At 31.8% G+C, this 22,132-nt stretch overlaps 1 protein-coding gene across 1 annotated transcript in view; it reads left to right on the plus strand.

The window, feature by feature from the left end:
- The window catches only part of LOC124535625 (neuroglobin-like), a 154,513-nt gene that overhangs the window by 12,708 nt on the left and 119,673 nt on the right, over positions 1-22,132 (plus strand). The window lies entirely within an intron of this gene.

The raw sequence follows: 22,132 nt of genomic DNA on the forward strand, positions 1-22,132 counted from the left end.
TTGTATTATCAAATAGTAATAGTCGTTGAAGGTAGTTGAAAGTTAAACAGAGGACCAAATACCTACCTTTTATAAGGTATTGCATTTGCAAGCATGTCTTTGCAATAGCAAAAATATCTATAATCTATATCTATATTAATATTATAAATGTGAAAAAAAGGCGAAAAAGGCGTGGAATTAATACCTGTTGACTTCCAGGCAGGATATATTAATTTAAATAATTGTATTAACTAACATGACTGTATTTTTTGAAATATTGAAAAAGAGTAACTACTGAGTTTCTTGCCGGTTCTTCTCGGTAGAATCTACTTTCCGAACCGGTGGTAGCTTCACTTAATTGTTAAATGACGATTCAATAGTGCTTGTAAAATCCCACTTGAATAAAGTTTATTATGATTTTAATTTTTGATTTTTTGATTGAACTTTGAGGAAGGACATAAGGCTTTTTACTTTTTTTGCTTAACAAATGATACCCAACTTCTAAAATGCGAGCGAAACCGGGGGCGATAACTAGTAGTGAATAGTTTTCTATAGACACGATCATTCATTAAAAATCAATAATGGTGTTTATTTGTTTCAAAGCAGGTTCTTACAGAGTAATTAAAATTAATGAATTCGAAAAGTTCTGGTTTATTCGTTAATTACGCTACGTATACCCAAATGAATCTCCAAAGTTATTCTTGTTTGAAATTAAATACGGAAGATAATGTGAAATGTATACTTGTATGTTTATGTTAACTTGAATTGAGATCCCACAAAAGATAGAACAGTTAGATCGTAACCTACGATCGAGGGTTCAAATACAGACACAGAGTAAAGAGTTTTCTTATCGTGAGAAAAGAAAAGCCATCTTGGCTCTTTTTCCTTTCGTAAAAAAGGAAAAAGAGCCGAAATGGCCCAGTGGTTAGAACGCGTGCATCATTGATCGATGATTTCGGGTTCAAACCTAGGCAAACCCCACTATATATATGTGCTTAATTTGTGTTTATAATTCATCTCGTGCTCGACGGTGAAGGAAAACATCGTGATGAAACCTGCATGTGTCTGATTTTATCGAAATTCTGCCACACGTGCATTCCACCAACCCGCATTGGCACAGCGTGGTGGAATATGTTCCAAACCCTCTCCTTAATGGGAGAGGAGGCCTTAGCCCAGCAGTGGGTAATTTACAGACTGTTACTTTCCTTTAATTACTCCTTACTAAGAAAGGAAAATTAGATTTGAAGTAAAAATTTTACTTAAAAAGCGCTTTAGTATTTCTCTCATTTCATTAATACCTCATGTAAATGAAAATCTTATAGCTACCTACCTGTTTGAATTAGCTCAAAATATTGTTTTTTATCTAAGAGAGTCTTTAAAGGCTGCCGTTACGATATGAACTAAAATTCAAGTATTGCGCTATACGAATATCATATCATCTGCGGTATATTTCCATTCCTGTAAATAGTCTCACTGGGTTAAGTACCGTAGTAGGTGAGTAGTCACTGGGCATCGTCATTTGTGGAAGGTTTAAAGTTTTTTTTACGTCACGATTTTCTTAAATGTGGGTTGGTTGATACTTTAGTGGTTGAATTTCATCGAATTAGATTTATACAGGATTCGTTGCGTTGTTGTTTTCTTTACTGTAATAAACACAAGTTAAGCATAAGAAAATTCAGTGTTGCTTATCTGGGTTTGAAAGCGCATTGACTGGTTAGGTTGCATACTTGTTGACTTCGAAGCAGCAACTATTACATAAATATAGTATACTAACATATAACATACATATACATATAATTGTATTTTTTAAACATTGGAAACTGAAGCGTAACTATTGAGTTTCTTGTCGGTTCTTCGCGATAGAATCTGCATTCCGAACCGATGCTAGCTTCACTTAATATAGTAAAATGACTATCCAAATGTGTTTGTAAAAGCCATCTTGAATAAAGTATATTTTGATTTTCTGATCACTGACCTATCTCGACTATTTTCAGGACAGAAAAGCCACCCTCACTCGCCACCTATAGGATATATCAAAGGGCACAAGTGCACTCGCAATATCCTCACTCCCAAAGTCAATAGGACACGATAATTCTTTGACGGAAAACCCAATCATTATTATATTTACCTGACCGATAGTAGACCCAAGCCCAAAATTTTGAGACTTTACAATCAAACAATAACAACGGCATTTGATATACTTTTTATTTACTTGTTGACTTCCAGGCAGAATATATTACAAGTATATATCATTGTAATTAACTAACATGATGTTGTCTTAAATTTTCGCGATTATTACACATTTAAATAAAACTAGTTATAACGGATTTTAATCGCGTATATTAATTATTTTGGACATCCCGACGTTTCGAGCACTTTACAGCGTTTGTGGTCACGGGTAGACTAAGGTGGCATTTGTCTATTTGAAGAACAAAGAAATATTATTTGAGTTGCAAATAATATTTCTTTGTTCTTCCGACCGACCGACAAATATTGTAAAACAATATATTTTGGTATATGTACCGTGTGTAAATACGTATGCATTGAGAATAAAAGGGCTATTTTAATATTACAAACAGACACTCTCATTTTCTTCTTAATTTAATTATATATATAGATTATCTTGCGTGTCGCGCAGAATATAATCCAATGGGCTTGCAGCATTGGTGCTATGAGAGCTTTTAATTACAAAACACACAGCTGTAATGACACAACGTATTAGTATGTTTACGCGATGCATATTTTATGAGATAATGCCATCACACGGAGATAAAATCGTCGGGCGCTGTGGCGAACGCTATAAAAAATTAATACTAATATCCTCCTGGACAAAGTTTCCCTACAGTGGCGTATTTCAGAGAGTAACCGTTTACGATGGAGGTATTACAGAGAATGTGTGCGCAAACATTCCCTTACTTCCAACGGTTAAATGGGATGAGATTTCGACTAAACTCAAGATTAACTGCACGTATTTCTGATTACGTCATGGTCAATGTAATTGAATTTTTTTTCAAATACATTAATAATAATAATATTTCTATTTTACGTTTATTTGTTTTACGTTGTTAAACAAACATATTGTGAAAGTCCGTCATGACTAAAAAGGGTACCATTAAAAATGAGTGTTGGATTTTGGAATCTAATTCAGAAGCTAAGTGGTACCCATTTGAGATTGCAGCCATTGTTTATTGGATCTTTTTGTTCCTTTATACATATAATTTTGTTCATTAATGTATTGATTCTATTTTATTTTTGTTAGGTATATTTTATGGGATTTTTTAAAATTCTAAATTATTCGTGTTAAATTTCATTTTTTTTTATATTTTAAACGCATACTAACATTTATTGGCCATACTCGGGTTAGAAGATTTGAAAACTGTCATATAACCTAGCCAATTGACTAATGACCAATGTAAGTTAAATTGTAGTTTAGTCATTAAGGTACTAATCGATAGACAAAGTATAAATCATCCAAAATTGTAGGAATTTCCAAGTAATCCCATACATACATACATACAAAGCTGTATTATCTTTTTTTTGTGAAATTATATGTGGTTACATTTCATTATGTTTAATTGTTACACAATAATGATTTCAAAATGAAATAAAAAATCGTAAACAAGAATTCGCCGTATACTTAAAAAGACTTGTTTGTGACACATTTACTAAATTAATAAATTTAATATACTAACTACTATGTGATTACCAGCACCAAAACAAAACGTACTTTGTATGCAACCAAATTACAGTTGAATGGGTTTTGTGAAAAAACTTAGTTGCCAGATTTACCCACACATAGTCGAAGTTAAATAAAGGCATGTAAAATGTACGAATTTACTGAAAACTAGAGCGTTCATTTGTGCCGATATCCGATTCGACAGCTTTAACTGCGATTATAAAACAGTTGTGTTATTTATAAATAATTACGTCTAATTTGTGTACACAAACCTTCTAGGAAATAAGACTCAAGTAGATTTTCTCACGATGTTTTCCTTCACCGCCGAGCTCGAGAAGAATTACAAACTGCCTATCTAGAGTCTTTGCCTGGGTTTGAACCCGCAATCATCGGATAAGATGTGAGCATTCTTACTAAATAATCCATCAATCTTCTAAAATAAACCATGCGGTTATGATTTGTATAGTAACTATATTTATTTATATATAGTATATGTATTAATGTTGATTTACCTTATGTAAAGAAAGATTGTAATAACGTAATGTATTTCAATTTCCAAATGATTTTTAAGTAGCATTCTAATTTGCATTAAATTTTTTAGAGAGAAATGTCAAAAATATTTTTCGTTCACAGATAATAAATACAAAACAAAAGAATCACGTCAAAATAGTCCGTAACACTCGTTAAGCTAATGCAGACACTTAACACGGTTAAGTAATGAAATAGCAACTTGAGTCGTGATGAATACATTTTCGTAAACACGTAAATGGTTTCGCGTCAATATTAGCTCATTTCATTAAAATTTCTGAATGTTTTATATGAAGTAATTTAAATCATTTTTTTTTCCGTTTTTGCATATTCCGTAACAAAAGTATTATATGATAAATGTAGCTCAAGTGCTCACTGATTATGTCTTTATGTATATATGTTTTCTGTATCTGAACTCGTCTGAAGAGGTTGACCAATTTTGATTATATTTCTTTGTGAGTGTTTGGATTCGATGAAAATTGAATCCAGGTTACTTTTAACACCTATTTCTATATTTCTGACAAAAAAAGGCGAATTTGTAACCAAACTTTCCTCCCAAATTTGACCCTTGAACTAATGACTTTTTAAAATACTTTAACATTTAACCTATGTATCTTATTTACATAATACCGTTAACTGATTTCATATTTTTGACGTCAATGACAACTTTTAAAATAATATTTAACGGAACAGTTGTTTAAAAGGAACGTATTCATAAATAAGATCTATAAGCTTATAAATTATAACTGTAGTACAACTAACAAGTTTGTGTTAAATGATACAATTCGTTAAAATGTTCACAGAAAATCACTAATTCGCATTCATTCTGTATGACAAATTAGTTTAAAATTGAACAACTCAAATATCCATTTAATAATTTTACAAGAAAATTTGAGACATATTCACGTAGAAGTGTGTTTAAAATATTATACAGAAATTACATAAAGAACTTCTGGTGTTATAATAATAGGCATTTTAATGGTAAAGCTCTTGGGTACATGAACGCAGTCGTGAGGTCTAAATAAAAGAGCTCTGCAAAATATGCTTCGATCATTCTTCTTGATGGGCCGTTATTGTAAGGCATAGAGCCATGAGCCTAATTTATACGCGGATGTCAAGGCCAACCTCTGTTGAATTTCTCGACTATGATCTTGGATGCGATTTTCGTTAGAATTTTCTTGTTCGCGTTATCCAATTTTTGAGGTGCTTGTTTTTCTTAAGTATCATACTAATAATGGAATAAGTATAGTACTACTTTTACAAAACAAGCAGTAATACTACGTTGGTCTCCTGATTCTTTTCTTTTTTTTTTTGTTTCTATTTTGCCAGTTTAGTTAGGCTTAATTGTCAATTAGGTACATGTTATCTCATTCATATAAATTTTATTAAAGACTAGTTATATTTGGATATATAATAAATAATATCGATATTATTATAACTTTTTTATTCGAGTCAGATTTGAGATAGGAAAATTGATTGTAATTCTAGCCGAGCCTAAGTAAACGACAGATATTTGAAAATATAATAATAATTCATCTCATGTCCAGCTATATTTATGTAGGGAAAAGTACACAACAATGACAGATAATATTCTAACAAAATTGTGTCCAGCAAACCACACTGGTACGGAACAATAAGCTCAATAATTTGAATCATAAGAATAGAACAGGTTTACATATATGTAATAGCAGTCATAAAACCAAAAAGGTCATAATGAAAAAGTCATAAATCAAAAAACATACAATTAAACTAATCGGGAAGACCTTCATAGCATTCTATGGATTCAGTGGCAGAGGGAGAAACGCCTAGCAGTTCTCGGCAGTTGAAGCCGTTTGAAGATTTAAGGGAGTGCTATGTGAATCAACGTAAATCAACGTAATTCTTCAAAATATTTTTTGAGGAGAAAGAGTAGAAATCCTAAGAATAGTAGAACTCTTAGAGTTTTATCCAATTAATATGAAAAGTTCAACAAATGTAATCCAGCAGAGAATAATATACTCATTTCATTGCAAAATACTGTCATCTCGATTATATCATTCTATATCAGTAGCAACTACTACGATTAATCTTCCAGTGTCAACCCAAGGTTGACAAAATTAGGGTATATGACAAAATAATGTTATTTTCAAATTCACACCTTATTCCCATATTTGTAAGATCGTTTATTGTGTGAACTATCAGAGTTTTATTGTAAATTTCTCTTGTAATATCCGCAATGTAAAAGTAACTTTTGAATTATGGACGTAAAGCTCTATTTTGCTTGCATAGTTAAACAATATCGTTTACAAGGACGGCTCAGACCAAGATTATCTTAATAGTAACATAGTTTCAGGGAAATTGGCCACTTCTTGGAAAAAGGTATTATGGCTGAAGTCCATCAAGACCAATCTCCTACTCAAATTATTTTTAGAAAAAATGTTGCTTCAGAAAACCTACGCCGAGTTTTCGTTTTCGTAAAGTTAATGAGTCTTCAGAGAGAGAAATTCTGGGACGAGGTGTGCTTAAATATACTTATAAAAGTGTTGAGGTCAAAACGTCTGCTTGTTGGAAAGTTTAATTTCACAAGGGATGTACTCTTATGTTGTTGGTATCTAAAATAAATGTCCAGAAACTGGTTAATTTATTTATTTGTCTTAAGTAATCAAATGGCTAAAACTTTACCAATTTTTAAATATAATTCCAAAATGAATTAAAAACTAACCAGAAATAGTCCAAGTTTCATTACAGTTATAATTACTTTTTATAATCTGTGTAAAAAAATAGCCTTATAATGAAAGAAGAATATAGGTATAAATACAAATAAACTAAGATATCATCTATATTTGAGAAAAATATTTGGTGTTTCTTTAAGCCTCCTGCTTCAATCTAAAGATCGATTACTTGGTAAAATTTTCGGACGAAGTATTCAATTGAAAAAGTAGCACGAAAATAAAACGTATACGTGAAAGTTGAATGAACCGAGTTTGAACTTGCAACCTTGCTTTAAGGTTCACAGGTATCACCAGCCAGTATTCACAGTAAATTGCAGAAATTAGAGACACCAATTTTTGGTCTTGATTTATCTAAAGCTTTTGAATGCGTGGATCATGTAATTCTTTTATATAAGTTTTAGTATTAAAGCGTTAAAGGAAAAGTTCTTAATCTTATTTCTTGATATCTAAGTGAAAGAATTCAACAACATTTTATAAACGGAATTAAGACTTTTTGGAATTGTGTTAAATGGTTCATAGTTAAATTTCTTTTCTTTTAACGAGTACATTTCATTATGAAAGTACTTACTGATAAAATTTGATTGCTTTTTCCTTTGAAGGAAGGGTTTCGTGTAAATTCTTCTGGGTTGAAGTCACGCATAATTTATTGTACAAACGGGAATGTTATTGGTGTGTTCCGGTTTGTATATCAAATGAGGCAGTTCTAATGTCAAACACAGGGCACTTCATATATTAGTTCCTGCTGTTGTGGGTGAACTTGTAAGGAATGGTTATTATTTCTTATACTACCAATGTCTACGAATTCTTTACCTTCAATTATATTTAATAATGAAAAACGATTGTTCTGTTTTATCAATTAATCTTTCTACAAAAAGACAAAAAATCTAATTTGACTTTACATTACATTTTTGCTTTTTAATATAATTTTTATTTTTAATATTATATATTGCAAGCATTCGTCATGATTATTATTGCCCATTAAAAATACATATATTAAAGTAACATATCCAGAAAGTTATATCGGATTTAAATTTTGAAGGCATTTTTTGGTTACACTGAAAATAATTGTGTAATTTATCGATGTCTTGTGGACTTCCAAACAAGATAAATTGCATACATATATAATTGTAATTAACTAACATGACTGTATTTTTATATGGTGGAAAAGAGTAACTACTGAGTTTCTTGGCGGTTCTAAGTAGAACCTACTTTTCGAACCTTAACTTAATATAGTTCTTAAATGACGATTCAAAACTGCTTGTTAAAGCCTACTTATATAAAGTATATTTTGATTTTGATGGTATATAAATACGGAAGAGTATAAAAATATGGAAGAGTAACTTACCGTTGATGCTCTCTAGGATATTGCTAACAGCCTTTTCTTATAATTATATATTACTAGTTGTCGCTCGCGGTTTCGCTCGCATTTAATGGGGTAGCTTGTCATGTGTTAGGTAAAAACCCTATGTCCTTTCTCAAGTTCAAGTTTGCTACATATAATTTCATCACAGTCGGGTTTGGTCGTGAAAGAGCGACAGAGTTACTTTCACATTTATAATATTAGTTTACATTGAAAGAATACTTTTAGAAAATAACGCCTGCATTTAGGATCGGGCTCCATCAGAGGACACTAATTATTCTAAAAAACAGTATGTTAATCTGTTCATTTGAAAAGAGCAACTATGCGAGTTTTTTGCCGTTTCTTCTTACTGGAGGTTGCTTTCTGGAACGGTGATAGTATTTATATATCGATAATTGAAACGTTTTATTGTGATCTTTACTAGTTTCAATTATTTGAAGATTCAAAATTGATTTGATTTGATATTCATTCCGAAATGCTACCAAAACATTGATTTTCATTTGAGTTTACGACAATTTAAAACAAGGTGACCTAAAAATACAATGACAGCTTTAAAAAACAGATGATTATTTCAATTAACTTTCATTAACCTACAAGCTGAAGTTTGATATTCTAGAATAATAATTTTAATTATATCTTCGTCATTCATTCGTGTTAGCGGTCATACTTGAATAGAGAGCTCATTAAACCAGCTCGCAGAGCGATCAATACATAACTACTAATAAAATTCATCAGCTTATTTAATGTATAACCAAATGTAACAACAACAACAGCCTGTAAATTTCACACTGTTGGGCTAAAGCCTCCTCTCCTTTTGAGGAGAAGGTTTGGAATATATTCCACCACTCTGTTCCAATGCGGGTTGGTGGAATTCACATGTTGAAGATTTTTTGTGAAATTAGACACATGCAGATTTTTCACGGTGTTTTCCTTCACTGCCGAGCACGAGATGAATTATAAACACAAATTAAGCACATGAATATTCAGTGGTGCCTGCATGGGTTTGAATACGCAATCATCGGTTAAGATGCACGCGTTCCAACCCCTGGACCATCTTGGTTCTTAATATATTTTTTATCAAATCATCAATTATTCTACTGGCAAATCGAAATGGTTTATATGGTTGTGTTTAGGTTTGATGGATATTTGAGGCATCGTAATTAAAAATTTTAGGTCGCATGTGTGACAGCGATGTAGCAATGATGATGATCCCATATATACATATTTTAAAAATATATCACATACTAGCTGATTCTGCTGCTTTACCTGCGAAAAGTTTATAAAACACAAACATCCAATCCCCGTTTTACCCTTAAAGTTGAGTTTCGTAAAATCATTCCTAAGCAGATGTTTAAAGAACCGACCGGCCAAACTGCAAGTTTCTTCTGAGATTTCGTGATTAATCAATTAGTGGTATTTATCTTTCATATGTATATATCTTAAAGTTATGTTTTAAAATGCTTGAATATAATGTTTGTCTTTTGAAGGTAAGATATAAAACTAACGGAATTATAGACAATAACGCCGGAGGATTGAAGCGATAACCTCAATCAATTATTTATTAAAAACAAAAGCATTTTGTTGAATTTCAACAATTTTGTTGAATTTCTTTATCCGCTAAGATCTTGGATGTTCCATGATAATCAACAAGCAAGCGCTATATACGACTTCCTAGGTCGACTGGTGTGTACACCGGTTTTCGTGGTTCGGGGTTCGATTCCCGACTGAGTCGATGTAAATTATCATTAGTTTTCTATGCTGTTTTGGAGGCTTGGTGTTTGTGGTACCGTCATAACTTCTGATTTTCCATAACACAAGTGCTTTAGCTACTTACATTGGGATCAAAGTATATGATGTTGTCTCATATTTATTTATTATATATTTATAATGCGCTCTATAATTCACGTCTCTTAAACTAGCGTATATTTGACCATTTAAAATTAGACGACCATTTCGAATCTGCCTTTCAAAATTCGATTTAAAAAATAATACTTGGAAATGTCAGGAATACTTAACTGGCTTTGAACCGAGCTTCGTTTAAGATCCCTTTGTATCTTCAGTGCCATCGGCTTTTGTACGAAGCGTATTTTTGGTAACCGCGCGCACCTTTTATTTCCATTATACTTATTTCGCTCTCCTTCAATCAACGCTTTGAAGGCGTTATCACAATGTTATCTCAGACTAATTTCTCTGCTCCATAAAATATCCAAGGCCAAATTAAATTATTGAGATGGTTCAAATACCAAAGAGCCGAGTCAGCCGGGAATTTAATTTTCGTTTATGTTATAACTTCAATTTTCACAAAATGTTGTCCTATCTGCTTCCAAATTTTTATACTTGGTTAAAAAGTTAAATCTGTTCGATGTTTTTTCAATATAAATCATACTCATTATAGGTTAGAACTTAGTATTTGTTTAAAACATTTTTTCAAATGAACTAAATATAATAAAAAATTTAATAACGCGTTTATAAGAGAACGAAATTAGAGTAATTAAAGTTTGTCATGATTCAGTTTTAATAGCGGTTTTTCCATTATTCAGCACGCCCATAATTTTTACAGTTACCAGTTTATATGTCACTAGCGACCCGCCCCGGCTTCGTCCGGATGCAACATGTTAACTAATACTAAATATACTACAGAATTTGTTTATTTACGATATCACATTACAAACTTCTTTACTATATTGTCCATGTATTATATACAAAAAACTTCCTCTCGAATCACTCTATCTATTTAAAAAAAACCGCATTAAAATCCGTTGCGTAGTTTTAAAGATTTCAGCGTACAAAGGCACATAGGGATAGAAAGCGACTTTGTTTTATACTATGTAAATAAATAACTCATAAGACCTATAACAATGTAAGAACATTGTAGTGAGTTAGTAAAATTATTGGTCTCAACAAAAGTAGAACACTTCGTAGAATAGACGAAATCGATGCCCAATAAAATAACGAAAATAAAGCAAAAGGCAACGTTACCAATGCCACCCTATCCTTTTAGTAAGTATCTAAGTAGCACCCACAGACCACTGATAGACGAATAAGATTAGACTTCAACACTTCTACCCTTTTAAGGGGAATGGAAGTTTTATAGAATTTCGTGGAGATACATTTCGATAATTTTGATTCCTTTTTTTTCTTATACATGGAGTATGTCGATTCAAATAATTAAAGAATATCTAAATTTTAAATTAAATTAAATGTAGGTATACATTATTATATGAGATGGCCCAGTGGTCAGAACGCGTGCCTCTTAACCGATGAATTCGCGTTCAAACCCAAGCAAGCACCACAATATTAATGTGCTTAAATTGTGTTTATAATTCATCTCGTACTCGGCGGTGAAGGAAAACATAGTGACGAAACCTGCATGTGTCTAATTTCATCGAAATTGTGCCACATGTGCATTCCACCAACCCGCATTGCAACAGCGTGGTGGAATATGTTCCAAACCCTCTCTTTGATGGGAGAGGAGGCCTTAGGACAGTAGTGGGAAATTTACAGAATGTTACTTTACTTTATTTTTATATGCAAAGCTTTTTAACTGTGAATGAAATATTTGTGTACATAGTGAGGCTATGATAATGAAATGACTTTAGTTCAAGATGGGGACTATAACCTTTATAAACTAATCATGTCGGAGAGTTATACCGTGTAGTAATATATTTAATGGGATATTACATTTCTTTATAAGCAGAATACTTTACAAAAAAATATTTTCAGTGCAAGATCCGTTAGGTTCTGACATAAGCGCATTGCAGACAAAAACTCTTTAAAACTTTTTATATTAATAAACATCATATTTAACTATTTTTGAACCAATTACATAAAGTAGTAGTATGACATAAAAATAAGCCATCTTTAATATGTTAATAACATTATCTTTCCAATGAAATTTCAAAGTTGATCCTAGATTAAAAACTTTTTAGTTTTGACCTTGACATTATTGTGCTGACCTTACGTACTAGCCACATGGGAATATTAAAATAAATGCTGATATAGTTCAATCGGCTTTTTGATGATATTACTTTATATAAATCTATTCACTCACAAAGGAACGCCCCTCCACTTCTATATTATTATAATCGGCGTATGAGTGCGTGACTAGTGCTTACAATAACAACAGCCTTAGTGTTCGTGAGTGCCAAGAGTAAGGACAGCAAAACAATTGAAATTGAATATTAATATAATTAATGGAGGAGCACATAGATCTCTAAATAAAGTATATTTTAATTAGTGACTAGCTTAGGGTTTGGAAGCTCGCGGTGTTTGTAGTAGAAGCCTCGGTAAGTACTTTGATTAAATATAATATTTAAGCTTGATTTTTTTGTCTTATGACCATTGATATTTTATTTACTTTTGTATCTCTTTGTTTTATAACTAAGTAGCATCTTCGCAAAGTTGAACTAGCCTAGTTATATGGTTTGGTCCATGTACATTCTATATTACTGTACTGTTGTAAATCCAGTGTAGAGCTGTTTACGACTACCAAGGCCGGGCTTATGTTGCTTGGTTATAATTTTTGTCCTTCCGATGTTTATCCCGAAACCTACTTATCTTGAAGAATCGCTCAGGTTATTTAGCATAACTTCCAAATCCTGCTGAGTCTCCGCGAGAATGGCAATGTCGTCTGCAAATCGCAGATGTGTAATATGTTGACAATTTACATTAATATCCATACCCGTTATAATCGAGCGTCATAAAGAGGTCCTCCAAAACATTGGTTAAGAATTTCAGTGAGGTTACATCTCCCGCTGTTATTTAATTGCCAAGAAGTGTTTTTCGCATTCCTGCGTTTGTGTTGTTATATCTTCACTATTTCGGTAGCCAGAGTCTTATTCATTAGTAGGACAGTTGAGGTAGACGGGAGCCTAAGATCGCTGTTGACTCCCCTTACTATCCCGTCAGTAGAAATACTTAACAGTATAATTCCTTCTACAAAGGATTTGATATTTTTTTCCGTTTATGAAAAGCCATTATTCAAACGTATTTTTTACTACAGCTTTATAATATTAATGACATATTTCTATTTCTCGGTGGTCATGAGCATAATGCTGAAATTTCTTTCGTTATACGCTGGATTTTCGTCACGATTTTTTCCTTTCTCCACCGAGCACGAGATGAATTATAAACACATATTAACAGGGAAAACGTCACCTGTTTCTCCCGCATAGCTTATAGCTCATTATTGTTATTTTTGAAAAGAATACATTGTATTCAATTTTGAAATGTATTTTATGTTATTATTCATAAATACACCAGAATAAAAATAAATATTCCGTATATTAATTTTTCACGAGGAATTTTATTTGTTTATTTTTTATAGCCTTAAAACTCTGAGGTCGATATAATATCAAAATTGAACAACCACACCCATTTAGATTACATCGAAGATATTTAATTTCTGATTTGAAAAATGCTGAATAATATTGTTTTAAATCCAAAGCAATACGAATCAGACCAGATGCGAAACCTGCATATAATGAAAATACATTTAATTACAAACATAATACAAATAACATGCTTTCTTTTGTCGAAACAATATCATTAGAAAAATCAATAACCGTTTTAAGAGTTTTTAATCAGCCTATGTGGGGTTATTATATTAGATTTGTATTATATCGTATTTCTTATTAGTAAATGTTATTAATTTGTAAAAAATAGTGCCTATAGAATTGTATTTTATACCACAGGAATTATAATTACTCGTGTTGTCAATTTGACTAATTTCACTTACGTCGAGCTGAAAAATAATTCCATAATCAGTCAGCCTGTTTGTAACTGTTGTGTGTTTATATTAATTATGGGATAAATACGTATTTATGTTAAACAATTCGCGTTCCATCGCTCGTATTTACATTAAGTACTTAATTAAACACTGTCGGAGAAAACAACAGAAAAGCCTGTAGGCTTTATCTACCAGTCAACCATTAGACTAAGCAGAAATACCGAGGCTTAGAAAAACATCGATAGCATTATTCTATGTATTTAATAAATGTATACAAAAGTTTAAATAATGTTAACAGTATGATAAATAACAAGAAGCAAGACGGCATCATGTCAGAAAGAGATAAAGATATGCTTAGAAAATTGGTAATAAAGGCAATGGGTACTTTTTATAATTATTGTTTGTTTTTATGTGAACGTAAGGTAAAACCAAATTACCTTATTCATTCGAAATTTGAATCCGTAACATTTGTTTTTTAATTTGAAATGTTGAAAGATATTAATAAATATTTCAACATCGACAAAGAAGCAATCTACAACTATAACATAAAGATAGCTGAACACAGCATAATATTATAAATATACGAATGTTACGCCATACACTCCGAATGGCGTAACGCTAAGAAAACATACGATCAAATCTATACCTACACCCAAAATTAAACGTGAAACATTTTTTACATTCATAATTTTCGTCTTCCATTTTCAAAATTTAGAGAATATTGAAAATGAGGAGATTGTATCTGAGAACCATGTTACAAAAACACACACTATTACACAGTTAATTACACACACGTTACAAACACATATGCACAATACATACACACATAGAAACACTCAATACTAGAAGCTTTAAAAAAATAAAATCCTAACACAAGTGGTAATTCAAACATTATATAAGTAAACTAGTGCGATCGATATTAGTAAATAATTATGACATCATGAAGATTTTACGCCGCTTTCATCATAAATAAATTGAATTGTGAGTTCAAATAGCTTACTAAAAATTGTTGAAGTAACTAAAACTACTAAACGAATTAAAAATGAAATTGTTGTTTCTTAATTATTTTCTTTTCCAATCTGGCGTTAGCGTTTAATTTGACAATCAATAAGTAAGTGTATACTTTTTTTATGGTACAGGTTGGTGGATGAGCATATGGGCCACCTGATGGTGCGTGGTCACCATCACCGATAGACAGTGACGCTGTAAGAAATATTAACTATTCTTTACATCGTCAATATGCCACCTACCTTGGGAACTAAGATGTTATGTCTCTTGTGCCTGTAGTTACACTGGCTCACTCACCCTTCAAACCGGAACACAACAATACTGAGTACTGTTATTTGGCGGTAGAATAACTGATGAGTGGGTGTTACCTACCCAGACGGGCTTGCACAAAGCCCTACCACCAAGTAAAGTGTAAGTGTATACTTCAATATTGAACAATAGAATTTGATATAATTTTGACGAGTCAATCTTAATTGAACGTTAAGGCAAATATTTCAACTCTCGGCAGGTACACTGAGTTCTAATTAAAAAATCTTTTTTATAGTTCTCTTTATCATCCGGCTCTTCCTCTTCTTAAAATCTTTAATTGATTGATACGCCTTTATTTTTCAGTAACTCGACTTAAAGTATTAAAGTTTTCCTTATAATTAAAGTCGAAAAGCACAACACATAAAAAACTATAATCCACACATGACCCACATTACGATGATATCATAAAAAACGTAAAACAAAATAAATAAGATCTCAAAAAAAATTTCATATAAAATACGACTTTTAAACTCAAAGCAACTTATAAGAAAAACATGAGGAGAAATTCTTGTTTATTTTTATGCTTATATAAAAATAACTCCGGATGAATGATATATTTTCGTTATTTATACTTGTATGTATGTGTGTGTCTGTGTAGCTTCGATTATGTCTGTGTTGAATGAAACAAATCAATGTTTCTTAAAACTTACATATCATAGAGAGAGATTTATGTCTTATTATGTTTGCTTTATCAAAATTTAATGAAATTATGAAAATGAGTTTCATTGGTATGGCCTTAAAATAACAATAAGCAGATAAAGTTGCTTACGAATTGATAACATTGTTATAGACAAGTCATAGTAAATATCATACTGGGATAAAGGATTTCTTTTTTCACTTTTGAAACTCATTCTTATGTAAGATTTGGATTCAACGCTTGCAAGTTTCCTCACGATGTTGGTGTCACCTTTTCTACGATGATATATTCGTCTGCTAGTCACTGAAACATCTCTGCCTTATCTCATAGAAAAAAAATATGCTTCATTTTATTTATAGCAATGGTTGATCGGTAGAAAGTTTGTCCGGCCATTCTATAGTTTCAAGGCAAGCAGTGTTCTCTCTCAAGGGTTTGCGCATACAGAACAGAATCTAAGGGAACTGTATAATACGTGTAGCATAGCACGGAAAATCCAATACTAACGGCACGGTAAACTGCTAAATTCGAATTTTATTTTATTAAGAAACATGTGGTTTGATTCCAAGACCCAGGAAACTGTGACCTTATAATTTCGGTTAGAAAGAACGCAGCCAATCATATGCTTCACTTTGATTATCATAAGCACTAACACCTTAATAACTGATTAAATTCCGCTCCACTAATCCGACTAACTACTGAACGCTCATTGGTCGTGTATGACTTCATCTGCAACCGGCTAATTACAATTCAGATAACTATAAAATTAATTGATTTGACTGTGATCAGAATTTATTCATTTAACATCTGTATTTTAACACTTAGAAACGAAATTGTGAGAAAATCTGTGACTTTATAGTTGGGCACTTATTGTTTCTCTAGTTGTAGAGAAAGATCTGTAACTCATAAAAACTGGACGATATATCTGTTGATCACATAGCCGTGCTCTTTATTCTAAAGAACTTAGACTTTCGTTTACATACGATATCAGTAGACTGAATCCTTAACAATATAATTCTTGGTAAAACTCGAATTCTCTTAAAACAAGATTTTCATTACAGTCAACATTTTCATTTCGGACATTTTCCAACCGTTTTAAACCCACAATATAGGGATCTGTAGTTTAATAAGCTAGTCTAATGACTAACGAAGCAATCATACCTTGAACTTATGTCTATTATATCGACAAAGGTAGGAATGCGTGCATTTTAACCAATGATTAACCTCTAACGCGAATGGGAAACATAGTAAGGGATGAGTCTAATTTAATTGTAATTATAGTACACAAATTATGGTATAATTAGGTCCTAAAATTATCTTCAAATAGAAAGATCTTAGACCAGCTATGGGTTATCACACGATTACAACAGTACTAATCCAACCACCGCTCAACAATTAATATAATTAGTCCGCTTGCTAACTAACTCGTGGTATAATCGGACGAGAAATTTATCCAGCAGACCAATTAGTTCCATACTGATAGGGAAGCTGATTAAATTATCGTCCAGTAAATTTGTAACGGCCGTTTAGAGCAATATTGCATTATACGAAGGCCATATTCAATTGCATGCAAATGAAACGGTCCGAGAATACGTCTCACAATTGAAAACTGTTCGGTTTTTCAAGAATTTATTACATTTTTTCGTTCCACTTTTTGTATAATGCTGGAGCAATTTCATGAGACGTTTGTTTGAGGTCTATTCGCAATTTGTTTAGTTAGATCGGTCGCTGAGACGGTAAATATTATATTTAATATTAAAGGATTGTAACATTTATTAAATAATATAAATAAGTGCTATTATTATATGTCTCAATTGTATGCATCAACCATACTTGAAACTAGTATAAATTGAGTAGGCTTTCAATATACATATCCACTATCTTACAGTACAATGATATAAAGAAATCAAATATCGAGTATTTAATACATAACAATTACTTAGTAATGTCTTACATTCTACGATAAGAACTGGCAAAAACCTATGTAGTTATGTACTGTGTCATAATAATATACAGTGTATATCTAGTTATTATCATTTTAATTATATACTATAATAGTGAGCCATGTTTGTACCGCCGAGGTTTGCACGGATAAAATTTATTCAAAAATCAAAATCAAAATCAAAATAAACTTTATTCAAGTAGGCTTTTATAAGCACTTTTGAATCGTCATTTTACAATTAAGTGAAGCTACCACCGGTTCGGAAAGTAGATTCTACCGAGAAGAACCGGCAAGAAACTCAGTAGTTACTCTTTTTTAACATTTAAAAAATACAACGTCATGTTAATTAAATACAATTATTTCAATTAATGTATCCTGCTTGGAAGTCAACAGGTATTAACTCCACGCTTTTTTATCATCTACAAAATCTTGTATCGAATAGTATGCTTTTTCTACCAATGTATTTTTAACAAACGATTTGAATTTACTAAACGGCAAAGTTAAAAATTTCTGCGGAATTTTATTATAGAAACGGATACCTTGCCCCAAGAAGGATCCATTGACTTTGCGGAGTCGGAAACTTGGCGTTATAAGTTTATCCTTACTTCTAGTGCATATACAATGATTATCACTGATTTTATCAAAGTGATCAATGTTACTGTGAATATACATGATATTGTTGTAAATATATTGCGACGCAACAGTAAGTATTCCTACTCTGTTAAAAACATCCCGAAGAGAGTCTCTAGCTCCAAGATTATAAATAAACCGAATTGCTCTCTTTTGTAAAATAAAGACAGATTCAATATCTGCAGCGTTACCCCAAAGTAATATGCCATATGACATAATACTGTGAAAATAACCAAAATAAACTAAACGAGCGGTATCAATATCAGTTAGTTGTCTAACTTTTCTAACCGCGTATGTTGCGGAGCTGAGTCTTCCTGTTAGGGATGATAAATGAGAGGTCCACTGAAGTCTGGAATCCAATTCTATTCCTAAAAACACCGTAGTATCAGCTACTTCAAGACGGTCACCATTTAAAGATATATTATAATTTTGTTTGCTAACATTAGGTAGGGTAAAAACTACACATTTTGTTTTTTGAGCATTCAAAACTAAATTATTTACTGTAAACCAATTGTGTATCTGTGATAATGCACCGTTCACATCGTCATAGTCATTTTTTTTCCTGTCAACCTTAAAAATCAGCGAAGTATCGTCAGCAAACAACACTATATCACAAATACCCTTAACATAGAAAGGAAGATCATTTATATATACTAGGAATAGAAAGGGACCCAAAATTGAACCTTGTGGAACTCCCATTTTTAACGTAGATCCAGAAGACTTTATTCCATTAATGAAAACTTGCTGGATTCTTTGACTTAAATATGAAGCGATGAGATCAAGAGCTTTACCTTTAACACCGTAATATTTGAGCTTATAAAGAAGCGTTTCGTGTTCTACACAATCGAATGCTTTAGATAAATCACAGAATACTCCAATAGCGTTCTGTGATTTCTCCCAAGCATCGTAAATATGTTTGAGAAGCGCAATTCCCGCATCAGTTGTCGAGCGACCTCTTCTAAAACCGAATTGCTCACCATGAAAAATAGCATTTGTACCGAAATGGACGAGAAGTTGATTTAAAATATTTTTTTCGAAAATTTTACTTAAAGATGGGAGTATTGAAATAGGCCTGTAATTACCGGGATCGCTTCTGTTTCCAGTTTTAAAAAGTGGTAAAACTTTACTACATTTTAACAGGTTAGGAAATGAACCAGTGTCCAAACTCTTGTTAAAAATTACTGCTATATACGGAGCAATATCGTATATGATGTTATTAAAAAATTTTACCGAAATGCCCCATATGTCGTTAGTTTTTTTAATTTTTATAGTTTTAAATACTTTTATGACATCTATTGCAGAAACCGTTTCAAATGAAAAATCAATAACGCATTTAGAAACACTATTATTTAATAACCTAGCTGCATTTGATGTAGATGATTTTAAATGAAATGTTATTTTATGGGGTACTTTATCAAAAAATGATTCAAATAAATTAGCAACCTCTAATTCAGAACTCGTGTATCTACTACCTGTGTTCAATTCTATTGGTATCATTTCCTTTTTGTGTTTTCCACTAACACTACTAATAACATCCCATGTGGCTTTAATTCTATTATCAGAATTCAGGATTTTTTTCTTTAAATATAAGGACTTAGCAGAAATGCATACTGTTTTAAAAATTTTTGAATATTTAATGACGTATTCTAAAAAGGCTACGTTTCGATTCCACCGCCTCATATCATATAAGTCGTATAATTTATTTCTACTTTTATAAATACCAACAGTAGCCCAGTCACTAAACTTTAATTTTGTGTTACTATAACATGATTTCATTTTAAATATATTGTTAAATTCTTTTAGTATTACTTCAAAAAATGAATTATAAAGCTCATTTGGATCCTGTGTCGTAAGATCTAGATTAGACAATTTATACGCCACAATGTCTTTAAAACAATGTAATTTGTTAGCCGTTATTGGCCTGTATGTTATTTTTTTTAAATGATTTATTTCTTTGTGTTTTAATGAAAACTTCTGACCACAATGGTCAGAAGTTAAATTATTTATAATTGATACTTCATATATTTCACAGTCACAGAACACATTATCAATACACGTAGAAGTGCCGTCGGTTATTCGCGTCGGTTCATTAACTCTATGAGTTAAATTAAATGACATAAACAAGGCAACCAACCGAACACTTAACGTAGTTTCTTTAAGTAAGTCGACGTTAAAGTCCCCACATACAATTATATATTTATTAGTTTTACATAGCTTTTTAAGAATGTCCTCCATAGTGGTTTCAAACAAATAATAATCTCCCGATGGGGGCCGGTACACGCAGACTATAATGTACTGTGGAAATTCCACGCAGGATAGTTCGATAGTACGTTCGATAGAGAGGGCCACAATATCTTTTCGAGATTTACAAACGATATCATTCCGTACTAATATTAATGAGCCACCACGAATAGCACTCCCTCTTACGAACGAACTTGACAGTTTAAAGTTTGAAATATTAAATATGTCAAATTTTTTAACCCAATGTTCTGTGAAACAAAATACATGTATTTTATAATACTCCGAAAATAATTCTATTTCATGATCTTTGCCACCTATGCCCTGTATATTTTGATGTATAATATTTAAGTAAGAGGGCGCAGATGTTGTCGTTTTATTTAGTTTTAATAAATAAAATGTCTTATATATAAATATTTATACCTTCAGTCACCCTGTAAATACAAATAAATAAATTTACCTTTTTTAATATTAGTGTGCGTTGTTACATTATTTTTTAATTTAAAAGTTTTATTCCATTTCACATCAATTAATATAGTATTTAGTGAGCTTGCCTTTTATTATGTGCACATGTTTCACAATTATAAGGATTAAGTTCAAACCAACACGAATCGATCCGCAACCAATAATATTACTTTAAAATTCCAGTTCGGATTTAACTGTCAGATTGTATTCTTTTTATTCGTTTGTTAATTTAAGTCAATATTTTTAAATTTCGAATGAAACAAACTGATTTATAAATTTGAGTGCTTTTGGCGATTAGTCAGGCAGCCTTTCATGCAGCTAAAACGGATTCCATCAACAACGATTTCACAATTGAACAAAAATAGGTACTTTATACTGTAAATCTCGTAATAAAATATGAATCGACGAATTAAATTAGCACAGCATTCTACATTTTTTTATTGGTTGGTGGACGAGCATATGGGCCACCTGGTTGTTAGTGGTCACCAACGCTGATAAACAATGGCCAACGCCAATGCACCACCAACCTTGGGGCTAAGATGATATATCCTTTGTGCCTGTAGTTACACTGGCACACTCAACCTTCAAAGCGGAACACAATAATACCAAGTATTGTTGTTTGGCGGTTGAATAACTGATTAGTGGGTGGTACCTATCCAGACGAGCTTGCACAAAGCCCTACCACCAAGTAAATACATTGTAGCAAACGTCTTAAGTCTTAGTGAATTGTTAATTCATATATAATGTTAAACCTATATCGTGCATATTGAGGCTTTTCCTGCTTCCATTTTATTGTTAAATACAAACAAACAATTGTTACTTATTAAAGTCTCTTCGCAACATTTATCACCAAAAACATATCACGAATTCGAGCAAAGTTAGAAGCAAATATACAAACATTTTAATGAGTCTTTATGACTTATG

The sequence above is a fragment of the Vanessa cardui genome, chromosome 15 (genome assembly GCF_905220365.1).
Source record: "Vanessa cardui chromosome 15, ilVanCard2.1, whole genome shotgun sequence".
NCBI lineage: Eukaryota > Metazoa > Arthropoda > Insecta > Lepidoptera > Nymphalidae > Vanessa > Vanessa cardui.